Consider the following 14,866-nt stretch of genomic DNA (forward strand, 5'->3'; position numbering starts at 1 on the left):
CCAACATCTTGGTTTAAGCATGGTGAGACCCTGAACAGAGAACCCAGCCCAGCCATACCAGGACTCCTGATCCATGGAAACTGTGAGATAGTAAATCCGTGTTGTTTTTAGCCTTGAAATTCACAGAAGTTTGTTGCACAGCAATAGCCAGTATAAGAAGGAGACATGATCTACTTTTTGATTGAACTAATTTAGAGGGACAAGACTGGAGACCACTTAGAAAGTCTCTGCCGTAGCCCAGGCAAAAGATGATAGTGGCTGGGGGTGGGATGCTAGCTGCAGAGATGGAAAGTAGACAGATCTTAAATTCTGGAGGTGAAACTGGCCTTGATGATAAATTGAATTTGGAGTGTGAAAGAAAGGAAATGATCAAAAATGACTCTCAGGATTTTGGCAGAAGCGAATGCATGCATGGGTGGTGGTCCTGCATACTGAGAATTGAGGGGATAGGGAAGGATCATTTTGACCAGCAGGGTAGCAGAAGGCGGTGTTTGATTTTCAAACTAATATGTCATCAAGTTAGCAATTACAGTTTTTTTCTAATAAAATTAGGTTGATAGTGTTCCATTTTATTTTCTCCTCAATTAACAGTAAAAAACATGCATTTTAATGATTGCATAATATTTCAGTGTGCGAAATTCTTAAGAATTTAACCAGACCCTTTTCCCTTTATTGGGGGATAGTTTTAATTTTTCACCTTTGCAAATGATGTCCTAGTGAATATAAGAATAACTAAATCTTACACCATCATTCTCGTTATTTCCTTAGAAAAAGTCATGAGAATTGTGGTTATTAAGCCCCAAAGTTATAAGCATTTTTAATGTCTTTTTTTTTAATGCAAATATATTAAATTGCTCTCTGGAAAGAGGGTGCCAACTTCCATTCCCTCCGACAGTGTCTGAGAAAGCCAGTTCATTTCACCTTCACCACTGGGAGTTACTATTTAGAAAATATCTTTGGGAATTTAAAGGTGAAAAATAAATTTCATTTTTCTATTAATTTATCATAACCCAGGTATCTTAAAGGTATCTATGATACTGTTTTTTCTTTCTTGCCTGGCCTGACATCTCTCGTTGTATTCCAGATCCGTATGTCTGTTCAGGCTCTGTCATTAATAAGCCTAGGGAGACAGAACTGTGTTGTTAAAACTGAGCATTTTCCATGAAAGCCTGGACACTTCCTCTGACATATTCCCCCAAATCATCTAGAATTAGAAAGCCATAATACTGTGCTCATCCTCAATCAGCATCCCTCCAAAACCATAGAATTGACAGAAAGCCAACAGTAATGACTTGCAAAATTTTTTATAGTTTACCAATATTTAACATTTCATCCTATTTTTCTTTACTTTTAAAATGGTATTTGGTAGTTAATACAACCATCCTTCTGAGATAAAACTATTAAGTAAAAATCTCTACGAGATATTTGAAGAATCGGTATTTTAAAATAAATTCATTGTAAAATGAATAAATAAATAAATTCATTATAACGGAGTATGTATTATTGGTTCCTTCTAGATGATGGGCTTATGATGGGTAATTGTTATTTTCTTTTTATTACTTTTCTGTATTTTCCAAACATTTAACAATGAACATGTAATTTGTGATAAAAAGAAAGATTGGAATAGAGCTTTCAAAATTTAATGAAAAGCACTTTAAAGTGTCTTAGAAAATAATTTTTTGAAATTGATATATAAATCAAGGACAGAAACAACCTAAACATTTTCAGGGATTAAATGGAAAAACTTTTGCAAAAGTGGATTTATATAGTGTATTAATTATGTGCTATAACAGTTGGTCTCAAACCAACAATTATACTTTTGTAAAAACCCGGACAATTTTAAAGTCCCTTTTCATACATCTTTTAAAAATGTATTGGAAAAAAATGCCAAAGAGGTGATTGTTTATCAGTGAAGGAATTATCCACAATTCTGTGAAGTCAGGAAGCTTGGCTTTAAAGGGAAGAAAACTGGGCAGGCAATTGTGGCACAGTGGTAGAGTTCTTGCCTGCCATGCCAGAGACCTGGGTTCATATTCCCAGTGTCTGTCCAAGCAAAAAAAAAGGAAGAAAACCTTTCACAGCTCATTATCAAGCACATAATGCCAGTTATTAAATGACATTTGCAAACCACATTAGAAGATCCACAGGAGGATTGTATAATTATATAGCTTTTACAATGTGAGTGTGTGATTGTGAAAACCTCGTATATTATGCTTCTTTTATCCAGAATATGGACAGATGAGTAAAAAAAAATAAGGATAAAAACTAAATAAATAATAGGAGGGGATAAAGGTTTAAAAATTGGGTAGATTTTAACACTGGTGGTTACTCGGAGGGGTAAGAATATGGGATGTAGGAGTTTTTTCTTTTTCTTTCTTTTTCTGGAGTGATGCAAATGTTCTAAAAATGGTCATGGTGATAAATACACAACTATGTGATGATATTGTGAGCCATTGGTTGTACACCACATGTGGACTGTATGTGTGTGAAGATTTTTCAGTAAAAATGTTTTTTAAAAAAAGACCCACAGGGTTCTCGATGTAGATGGTAATTTACCTGTTGAGTTTTCACTATGGGCTGGGCAGTCAGCCATTTGCTTTATATGCATTCTCTTTTTTAAATACCTAAAGAAGTTTTAAGGTAGCCAATTTTACAAATAAGGAAACTAGTGCTCAAAAAAATAGCTTGCCTAAGATCACACTTTGGTAAATAGTGAATAGATTTGACACCAGAACTATCTCCTGAATCTTGCTCTCAGTTGCTAATCCTAATCCTTAGCTAATTAATATCTTTTAAAACAGTCTTGGGCAGGCCACGGTGGCTCAGCAGGCAGAGTTCTCACCTGCCACACTGGAGACCTGGGTTCGATTCTTGGTGCCTGCCCATACAAAAAAAAAAAAAAAAAAAAAACAGACAACAGCAACAAAAAAACAAAAAACCAGACAACAGTTTTTCTTACCAGTTTACACTAACCTAAACTTTCCACTGCTTTCAAGAATAGCTGTCAGTGAATTAGACTGTGCAGCCAGCTTGCTTCTTTGCCATTACAGTCTCTAATTTTTGTTCATCTGCCTGGTGGGTATAGAACGCACTCATTTCCCACTTAGCTTCTGGCTGGAAACCTCACTTTTTTTTTTTTTAAGTTTTTTTAAACTTTTTTTATTATATAGTATAACATATATACAAATCAAAGAAATAAAAAAGCAATAGTTTTCAAAGCACTCTTCTGCAAATAGTTATAGGACAGATCCCAGAGTTTGTCATGGGCTACCATACTATCCTCTCAGATTTTTCCTTATAGTTGCTTCAGAATATAGGAGGCTAGAAGGCTTAAATATTTTTTTATCACCACGATAGACTTTTTTTCTCCCACTTTTTGCCTTTTGACCCACAAGGCACAACTAAAACAATGTTAATGGGTATAACACTTTACTGAAGGCTGCAAACTGGAAAGATGAGGTCAAAGTGATTACTGCAAAGAATAGGAAACAACTTCAAATTCAGTGACAGACATACATCCCTAGGATCTTATCACCGCTCCCCAAAACTGGACAGGTTACATAGCTGTTTAGCTTTCCAGTCCTCCACCCCAGTCCAGGCTCTGAACTTACATTTGCATTTTAATAGCTCATTAGGATATTCTGCTAAGTGAAATGCCATCCAATCAGATTCTCCACCTACAGCTTTGTAAAAGGAATCACTGGAGCTTTGAAAGTATAGTTTTACTTTGTTTTGTTTTTTCTCCCACGCCAACAACCTGAGCAAACTCTAGATATTTGAGTTCCTATTATGTGCCAAACATGTTAATCAAGACAGAGTCCAACTTACTGTGTTTACATATTAGGTGACAATAGCCCATACTCTCAGAAAGATCAGTCTCAGTTATGCCCCCCAACTTTTTATGTACTAACCACTACATTTATGGATCTGGTGTGAGGGCTAAATTCCAATAGCAGCTGTGGCAGCAGTGCACTACGGGTAAAGAAGCTGTGCAACCATATTCTGGACATGGTTCCAGTTATTAGAAAACAAGAAGTATTTAAGTTTGAGAGTAATGGTTATGTTAGCTTGACATGATGGAGGTGGAGAATGGTCCTGAGTGAATATACCAGTTCTGTGAAATTTACTTGTTGTACGTCCTTGAACAAAACCTTCTTGTGTATTTTTCAGAGCTTTAGTGAGGGTCAAATGAGAAAAATCTATGTTTTTCAGCTAGATGTTTGGCACACTTTAAATGGTAGTTCTTTCTGGTCAAGGCTCTCTGAATCACAAGAAATTAAAACTGACAAAAACAACTAAAGGAAAGATAGACATGGTAAAGACTGGGCAAGCAGCTGCATGGACATCCAAATGCCAGCTAAGTTTCATGGAATCCAGACTCAGTCCTAGGAAATCAGGGGGCAAGCTTGGCTCCCTCCCCTGCTTCCCCATAGTCTTTGACTTTCAATATTCTCTGCATGTCTTTTCCATTCTCCTCTCTACAGAACAGCTTCTTCTGCTTATCCATTAGCTTGCACATAGCTTTTGCTGTTATAGTATCACTTAGGCTCCAACTTTACATGTTCATCTTTGAGCTCCAGCATCTAAAACAGACTGTCTGCAATGCCTCTGTCTCTTAGTTGAAATCTGAAAGTGTCTCATTGGCCCAGATCATCTCACCTGCCTGTGGAAGAAAAGCACTTAAATCTAGATCAGGTAAAATCTTCTCATCCATTCAGCTGTGAAGAAAGGGTCATAGAGAACCATATGCCCACATAGGCCCACCTGTTCAATGTAGGCTTGGATGATATTCCTAAACATGTTTACCATGTGTAGTTGCAATGGAATCTCATCACTGTGAACGTATCCTTAGACTTTACAGTCCAACCCTGCATGTGTAAAACATGACTCCACTGTCATCTAACCCTCACAACGAGTTAGTCTACTAAAATTATAAGCTTTTTGTGAAAAACAGAACTAAAAGGGTATAACAGAAACAAGCAGAAACTCTTTAGAATCCTCCATCAAGACCCCATTCATGAGTAGGGTTTCATAGTATCTTAAAGGCAGCATGTTTTGAGTGTCCAAACATTTGCATATAGACTTTCCTTATATTCTTCCTAAAACATACTGTAATGTGCTTAAGAATTTCTCTGTATGTGTTGTATACACAAAAATATTGTGTATGGGTGATTTAATGAATTTTTCAATCATAAATTTGATAATATATGATTTTCATCTCTTCCTTGTTGACTTTTAGAAATTATCCCTGTGTAAGCTGGCATTTCATGTGGAGAGGTACTATTGTTGGTCTTTAAATGGAATGTAATCATTTTGAGTTTGATTAGTATGTGATCTTCTTAGCTTGGTTAATGTTATATGGCTAAAATAAATGTTAGAAAAGTAAGTAATCTTAGAAGTGATATACTAAAGTTATTTTTAAAAGTTGTTTAAGGTTTGTGCAACTAGTTTTAGAGCCAAAATGTTTGGACTTCTGTGCTTTTCCTCCTAAAGTTATTGTCTACCTGTAAGCTTTGTTATGTTCCACAGCCAAGAACAATTATTTTAAAAAGCATAAGCCTTTAATAGCCAAGAGCTACAGAACAGGAAAATAAGGCAATATCATCCCAAAGGCATTGCTTTTAATGGAGAGAGAGTGCAAGACCATGTTTGTGGCTTTAGTAGCATCTTCCAATAGGGAAGAAAAATACATAATTCATTGGACCAGTCTACATATTTATGTGATTTTAGGGACCATCTTTTCCTTTTCTACTATGTATGCTATTGTTGATATCCTCCAATTTGGATAGGATATGAATAGGATATTGAGTTCTGCCTTTTACTAGAATTATATGATTGTCACTACTAAGACTTGGAACATTAAAAATCACTGCCTTTGAACTCATCCATTTGTCTATTACCAGATGCAGCCAATTTATACAGTAACAAATCTCGGTGATTTTGCTAAATTGTTGAATTGCATTTTGCATTTCGGACAAATAGGAGAGAGGAAGAGTGTTACTGAATAAATGTTTACTGCCTTTTCTAGTACACCGTTGCTTAACAAATGTCTGCACAGATCTTTGCAACATAAAACATATACCTGTTTTTTGATGATTATTACATAAGCTTTTCTCGTTTGTTTTCATAGGGTTGTTTGCAAAGTTTATGTAATATTTCTGAAGGTTATACCAAGAAGGCAACTTTCCAGAAATGCCTTAAGCTGGCTACAAGTATATGCATGCACGTGAGAGTTTATTTAGGCCTGTGTCCATGCATACGCACACAATTCACACATCTTTTTCCATGATTTGGGGTTGGAGATGTCATTCTTTCCGAGTAAAAAGCCAAATCGGATTGCTGTCAGTTATTAGGTCAGATGCTTCAAAATAACTCTCTTCAGTTTAGGTTTCTTGAAATCTTACAAGTTGAAAGGAGATGATACCCTGGGATTTTTTATTAGCTATGGGCCAAAATGATTCCTTGTTCTAAAGAGGTGAGGGGGAATGATTTGGTGAAAAAGGCAGTCTTTTATAAAAGTTGACTGTATAATTCATAAAGATAAAAACTATATTTTATACTTATAAATCATGATTTTTATAAAGAAATTATTTTTCAAAATTAAAACTGTAAGGGGTGGAGGTATAATAGATATGTAATATAATACAATAGTGTGAATATAATTAATACTACTGAATTGTACACTTGAATGTGCTTAAAATGGGAAATTTTTTGCTCTTTATTGATTGCTGCAATAAAAAGTTTTTTAAAAAATTAAAACACAAGGTTAGACTATGGCTGGCTTCCTGAATTGCTCATTTCGTTTCTGTCTGGGGTTTATTTGTACAGGTCAGATATTCTTCCTGCTTTTCTTACAAGATTCAGTCTGGACTTGCCTCATGGCCTGTTTTAACTGAGCCAACCACATTATGTTGGGGAGGAGCCAGGACAGGCACAGCTAGGATCTAATGCTTAGATCAAGACATTGCTAAACATCTCAAGTTGGATATCACCTGCTTATTTAGGTTGAGAACATAAATATCAAGAAATGGAATGTGATTATATATGTAGAATGGAATGATCATAAAAATAAATAAATAAATAAATAAATGAAAAAAGAACATAGAAACAAAAAACAAACAAACAAAAAGAAATGGAATGGCAGTTATTTATCTGTGTCAAAGTCCTTTTTATGTTCCTTGTTGAGAGCAACCAATGAAAAGTAATTAGTCATAGCAACAAGAAGACAATCATATTGCTTTTATTAGGTATGATTCTAATCCATTCTTATCCTATTATATCATGAAGGTCTTTAGATGCACTGAACTGTCTTGAGAAATATTCCCTGTCTTGAGGAAAGAAGGGTGATGATTTGAGGCTTCCCTCTAGATATTTTGGAAGAAGCTGGAAGGAAAGAAAACAGTGTCTAAGAGCTTGGGCTTTGGTCTCAGACCAGAAGTCAGACTGAGAGACTTCTCTAAGTCTCCATTTCTGCATTCTCTAAAATGAGGGATAGTAAGTTCTAACCCATACATGCTATGTAAAATGTTTACCAGATGTATTAGTTTCCTGTTGCAACTATAACAATTTACCAAAAAGTTAGTGCCTGAAAACAACACTGATGTATTATCTTATAGTTCTTGAGGTTAGACATCCAAAATGCATTTTAGTTAAATGAATTTAACCTGCATTCCTTGGCCCATGGCCCCCAACCATCTTCAGAATCAGCAATGACTGATCAAGTTTCTCTCACATTGCATCACCCTGACAGACTCTCCTGCCTCCCTTCTGCACCTGTAAGAATCCTGATGATTACATTGGGTCCATCCAGATAATCCAAAATGATCTCCCCCATCATAACATCAGATGATTAGCAAACCTTAAATGCAATTGGCAATCTTAATTCTCCTTTGCCATGTAATCTGACATACTCATAGATTCTAGAGATTAGAATGAGGACATTGTTGGGGACCATTATTCTGCCTGCCACACCAAAGCACCTGCCACAAAGTTAACACACAGAGAACGTTCATTTTTGCTAATCTTAACACCAAGAAAGAAGGAAATGCTCATCTGAATGGTTTTTATTGTTTATGTCAGATGCCAGCTGACTAATGTCCCAGAGACAAAATGAGCTTGGAACTCGTGCACACTGCATTTCAGCACCCTTTGCAAATAGTAGTCTTGGCACTCTGTCAGTAAAGACAAAAAATAAAGAGCAGCTTTATGATCTGCTAACAAGCTAATGGTCTGTCACTTCTTTGCTGTCTTCTCTCTACATTCCTTCCTTTCTTGAGGATCTTTTACTGCTATGGTATCAAGTCACCTATGTGTAGATGACTCCCCAAGGGAAAAACGTCAATGCTAACCTCTCTGTCAAGCTTAAATTAAATACCATGCATATGGCTGTTAGCTGGCAACTTCCCCCCAATATTGTTTGATCTTGGAAACATCTCTTGAACTCAAGTGTTTTGACTCTTTCTTCCTTCCTACTACTTGCCAGGGCAGCACCACTTATAGTGTCACATAGGTGTGAACACGTGATTTCACCTGCCCTCTTATACTTTTTACACTTTCCCAAGTCCTTTCAAGTCATCTTCCTAATCAGTGCTATTCAAGTTCAAGTCTTTTGTGCCCTTGTCTAGACTGTAGGTATAGCCTTCTGACTATCTCCTGCTTTCCTGGCTTCATAGATTTGTACCACCAACCTCAGGAAGTCTCAGGTCCCTCTTTTCTGCCTCTTCTGACTTTTACTGACTCAATTTCCTCAGCATGCTGAAGGGTGTAGGTGGTACCAATCAAAAGTACAATAGGTTACACTCAAATGACCAATTCCTAAGAAACTGGGGTTTCAAAGAAAGAATTTATTACTTAATGTCAAGAGATCAGATGGCCTGTTGGCCTAAAAAATCTGTCTCCCTAAACTGCAGTAATTCTAATAGGTTTATAGTATCAAAAGATGGGCTGGCTTCCTCCCCACTACATGGGACATGACTTCCAGGGGTGAAGTCTTCTGGTGACATGGGAGATGACTCTCAGGGACGAATCTGGCCCTGGCACCATGGGATCAACAATTCCATCCCGACCAAAAGGGGGAAAAGATGTGTAACAAATAAGGTAGCAGTGACTGAGAGGGTTCAAATAGAGTCAAGAGGCTACTCTGTGACCCAGCATATGGTCTATCCTTGAGAATTATCCATGAGCACTTGAGAAAAAGGTGTATCCTGCTGTTGTGGGGCATAATGTTCTATAAATGTCTGTTAAGTCTAGCTCATTTATTGTATTATTCAAATTCTCTGTTTCTTTATTGATCCCTCTTTCTAGATGTTCTGTCCATTGATGAGAGTGGGGAATTGAAGTCTCAAACTATTATGGTAGATGTGTCTATTTCTCTTTTCAGTGTTTACAGTGTTTGCCTCATATATTTTGGAGCACTTGGCTCAGTGCATACATATTTATGATTGTTATATCTTCTTATTGAATTGTTCCTTTCATTAATACATAGCATCCTTCTTTGTCTCTTTTAATTGTTTTACATTTGAAAAAAAAGTGCATACATATTTATGATTCTTACGTCTTCTTGTTGAATTGTTCCTTTTATTAATACATAGTGTCTTTCTTTGTCTCTTTTAATTGTTTTACATTTGAAATATAATTTGTTGGATATTGATAGCTACTCCTACTCTTTTCTGATTGTTGTTTGCATGAAATATCTTTTCCCAAGCTTTCACTTTCAACCTATGTTTATCCTTGGGTCTAAAATGTGTCTCCTGCAGACAGCATATAGATGGGTTCTGCTTTTTAATCCATTCTGCCAGTCTATGTCTTTTGATTGGCGAGTTTAATCCATTAACATTTAGAGTTATTACTGCAAGGGCAGTATTTTCTTCTACCATTTTGCCTTTTGAATTTTTTTTTTAACATGGGCAGGCACCAGGAATTGAACCTGGGTCTCCCACATGGCAGGTGAGAACTCTGCCTGCTGATCTACCATGGCCTTTTGGATTTTATATGTCATGTCTAATTTTTCTTCTCTTTACCTTTACTGATAGCCTTCATTTCTACACTCTTCTCCAGACCTCTCTCTCCTGTCTTTTCCTATCTGTTTCTAGTGCTCCCTTTAGTATTTCTTGTAGAGCTGGTCTCTTGGTCACAAATTCTCTCAGTGATTTTTTGTCTGAAGATGTTTTAATTTCTCCATCATTTTTGATAGACAGTTTTGCTGGATATAGAATTCTTGGCTGGCAGTTTTTCTCTTTTAGTATCTTAAATACATCATACCACTGTCTTCTCACCTCCATGGTTTCTGCTGAGAAATCTACGCATAGTCTTATTGGGCTTCCCTTATATGTGATGGATTGCTTTTCTCTTGCTGCTTTCAAGATTCTCTCTTTCTCTTTGACATCTGGCATTCTGATTAGTAAGTGTCTTAGAGTGCATCTATTTGAATCTATTCTGTTTGGGGTATGCTGCACTTCTTGGATCTCTAATTTTAAGTCTTTCCTAAGAATTGGGAAATTTTCAGTGATAATTTCCTCCATTAGTTTTTCTCCTCCTTTTCCCTTCTCTTCTCCTTCTAGGACACCACAATGTGTATGTTCGTATGCTTCATGTTGTCATTCAATTCCCTGCATCCCTACTCGTATTTTTCCATTCTTTTCCTTATGTTTTCTTTTGCTTGTTGGATTTTAGATGTCCTGTCCTCCAGTTCACTAATCCTATTCCTGCCTCTTGAAATCTAACATTGTAGGTTTTCATTGGTTTTTTTAATCTCTTCTACTGTGCCTTTCATTTCCATAAGTTCTGTGATTTGTTTTTTCAGACTTGATTTCTTCTTTTTGTTCGCCCATTGCCCTTTTTATATCCTCCCTCAATTCATTGATTTGATTTTTGATGAGGTTTTCCATGCCTGTTTGAACATTCTGAATTAATTGTTTCAACTCCTGTATCTCATTTGAATTGTTGGTTTGTTCCTTTGACTGGGCCATATCTTCGATTTTCCTGGTATGATTTGTTATATTTTGCCTGTCATCTAGGCATTTAATTTCCTTCATTAGTTTATTCTGGAGATTGTTTTCACTTTTTTTTACCTAGGATTTTCTTGCTGGATGACTTTGTTGTCTGTCTGTTCTTTGACATTCAGTTCAGCTTATTCTGGACCTCTAGCTTAGGTTTTGTTTAACAGATCAGAATTTTTCAGTTGTTGTTTTCTTGTTTCTTGCCCTGTCTGTATGGTGCCTTTTTTACCCCCTTAGGAGGGTCTACTTAGGTATCATAGACCCCAGTCAGATTTTCCCAGACCAAACTGGCCTCCTCTTGGGTGAAAAGAGTCATCTGTGTCGGTTTTCCCTGAGGATGAGACCCAGCAGGTTGAGAGACTTTCCTATGAAGTCTCTGGACTCTGTGTTTTTCCTATCCTGCCCAGTATGTGGTGCTTGTCTGCCTGTGGGTCACACCAACATAGGTAATATGGTACCTTTAACTTTATCAGACTCCTGCTGGGGGTACAGTCTCAGAGGAGAGGTTGTAGTCTGGCTTTAATCACTTCAGTTTTCCAGACCCTGGGTTGAGAGAGGGATTCCACCTGAGCTGGGCCCCATCCATCTCCTGGGGAAAGCACTGCCTCCAGACAAGCTCTCAGACAAGCTTAATTGTGCCCTTGCCTGGGGCAGTTGGAGCCTGAGAAGCCTTGTAGGTGTATCTAAAGAGCATTCAAGCCATAAAAACACAGCCACAAGAAAGAGAAGAAAAACAAAATCCTTTTCAGAGCATGACCCCCATTTCTCAGGTTTGCCAACCAAGAGCTTAAGTTGGTACATTGCACTATGTATCTCCAGGTCCTATGTGCCCCCTCCTTTCTTTCAGGGCCCAGACCCTTTCGAGTATTTTGTGCTGTCCGATCCAAAAATAAAAGCTCTGTTTTTTTTTTTTTCTCTCTTTTTCTATCAGCCCTGCCCCCTCCATACCAGAGCAAAAACCAACCTTTTACTCAAGGTTCAGCTGAGCTGGGGGCCTATTTTTAGTAGTCAGAATTTGTTAATTAATTCCACCAACTGGAGGTTGGTAGAGCTCAGTCCCTTGCTGCTAGTAAAGTCTGAGAAGCAGCCTGTGGTGGAGGGGTGCTGGCCACCACGGCTTGGGGAGCTCACGGTTCTGGATGGGATCGCAGCTTGTCCAGCTTGTCAGACTGGTGTACGCTGTGTGTCCAGTCACTGATGTGGCCCCAGCAGTTGTTCTATACTGTTCCTGGCTATTTACTAGCTGCTCTGGAGGATGAACTGAATCCCACACTGCACTAAGCTGCCATCTTGGCTCTTTAAGAGGCTAATCTTGAGGTCACTCTTATGCCTGCTTCAGTTAGACATTGCTACGTATCATAACTTGCCAACCCCAACCAAAACCATTCCAGCCAGTCCTAAAGAACACCTGGGACAATATATAAGATTCTACAAAGGTTCCATGCACTAGGGTAACTTTCCAGAAACCTTGAAACCCCATATGGGTCCCTGGACATGATAAGTCCTGAGACTTAGAGGGGTCAGCCTCTCTAGAACATCAGCTAGTTCCATCTTCCTGTCCCATATTATTGATAGCCCCTTCCAACATGAAAAAGTTAAAATGGGTATAGCCTAAATACCCCTATAGGGTGGGAAAAAGAACAAAGTTGATGGTGGAGATATACAGAGAAGGTAGGGTTTAACAAACAAGTATGATTGCTGAATCATTATATTGATATTTCTTTTACTCTCCAGTATTTTAGAGCAGTTAGAAATGAAAGCCTAAAATTGTGGAATTGTAACCCATCCCAATCTCTGAAATTTGTTCTACAACTAATTGTTGATGTGATTTGAAATTTATTGTTCTTTTGTATATACATTATTTTTTACAAAAAGGAAAAAAGTCAATTGTGATGATAAAAAATATTTATTCCTTCTAGCCTCCAATGTTCTGGAACAGCTAGAAGGAAAAATCTGAGAGGATGGTATGGTAGCCCACGACAAACTCTAGGATCTGTCCTACAACTTGTTAAGGAATGCTTTGAAACTATTGCTTTTTTTCTTTCTTTGCTTTGTATATATGTTATATTATACAATAAAAAAAGTTTAAAAAAGTAATAAAAATAGGTGTGCAAGGGTAATTCAGTGGTAGAATTCTTGCCTGCCATCCAGGAGACTTGGGTTGATTCCTGCCCATGCACGTCCCAAAAACAAACAAACAACAAAAATTCAACATATGGTGATGCAATAGCAGGATACTCACATGGAAAAAGGATGAAATATGGCCCCCACCATATAGCATAATAAATAAATAAATAAATAAATAAGATGGGCTGGCTTTAGGAAAATGAGTACAATGGCTCGAAATGAATTTATAGATGATCTGATTATTGCACATGCTCAGACTGATTACATGCTTAGTCACAGAACATATGTAAGAAAATGGAGGCCTTGATATGATGATGGGTGTGCTGGTTTGAAAGGATGTATGTCCCCTAGAAAAGCCATGTTTTAATCTAATTCCCATTTCAAAAAGACAGAATAATCCCTATTCAATACTGTATGTTTAAAGCTGTAATCAGATCATCTCCCTGGATGATGTGATTTAGTCAAGAGTGGTTGTTAAACTGGATTAGGTGACGACATGTTTCTACCCATTTGGGTGGGTTCTTGATAAGTTTCTGGAGTCCTATAAAAGAAGAAACATTTTGGAAAATGCGAGATTCGGAGAGAGCAGAGAATGCTGCAGCACCACGAAGCAGGCAGTCCATGAGCCGGCGGCCTTTGGAAATGAAGAAGGAAAATGCCTCCCAGGGACATTCATGAAACCAGAAGCCAGGAGAGAAAGCTAGCAGATGACGTCGTGTTCACCATGTGCCCTTCCAACTGAGAGAGAAGCCTGACTGTTTTTGCCATGTGCCTTCTTACTTGAGAGAGAAACCCTGAACTTCATTGGCCTTCTTGAATCAAGGTATCTTTCCCTGGATGCCTTTGATTGGACATTTCTATAGACTTACTTTACTTGGGACATTTCCTTGGCCTTAAAACTGTAAATGAGCAACTTATTAAATTCCCCTTTTGAAAAACCATTCCATTTCTGGTATATTGCATTCTGGCAGCTAGCAAACTAGAATAATGGGCATGATTTTTAGTATTATAATGAGGTATAGGTCACTTATAGATTAAAGTTTCAGCTACTGTGCATGTCAGGCGGGCCAATTTTAGTTAGATCCAGCTCCGTCTATCAAGATAGACTTGGAATTGGGGTGAGTCAGTTCTGGGCTGACTCAAAGCCCTCTGTTAATAAACATCAGGGGCTGTCTTTAGTGATCATAGGACTCTCAAGTGTAAAAACAGGATAAGGGGATATAAGTGAGGGTCAGTCACAAGGTTTTTACAATCACAAGATAAATGCTATAAGATTATACAATCATTATCAGAGATCAAGGTAGACTGATTACAGTTCAGTCATTTCAGGTATTTCCTTCTGCAATTCCAATATACTAGAAAGTAAAAAAGAAATATCTATGTAATGATTCAGTAATCATAATTATTTATTAAATCCTAATTTCTTGGTTACAAAGAGAGCTATTTTTAAGTGCTTACCATATGCCAGACATTGTACTCAGACATTTTATATACTCTATCTCATTTAATCCTAATTTAAAGCCCTGGTAGGCAGATATTATTTCTACTTTTTTACTAATGAGACAACTGGAGCATAGAGAGCTTTATATAAATAATTAAGCAAAGCTATACAGCAAGTGACAGAGAGAGAGAATTCAAACTCAGATCTATCTGATTCCAAAGTCTCTAGTTTTATCACTACACCTGAGCCCGGTCATTCGAACTTCATTTTAAGGTACCCATTGAATCAAGACTGGTTTGGG

At 37.3% G+C, this 14,866-nt stretch overlaps 1 protein-coding gene across 3 annotated transcripts in view; it reads left to right on the top strand.

Moving 5' to 3' along the window:
• Positions 1–14,866, top strand: part of OXR1 (oxidation resistance 1) — a 440,301-nt gene that overhangs the window by 225,741 nt on the left and 199,694 nt on the right. The gene's annotated exons all lie outside the window — the stretch shown is intronic.

This window comes from Tamandua tetradactyla, chromosome 6, assembly GCF_023851605.1.
Source record: "Tamandua tetradactyla isolate mTamTet1 chromosome 6, mTamTet1.pri, whole genome shotgun sequence".
Lineage (NCBI taxonomy): Eukaryota > Metazoa > Chordata > Mammalia > Pilosa > Myrmecophagidae > Tamandua > Tamandua tetradactyla.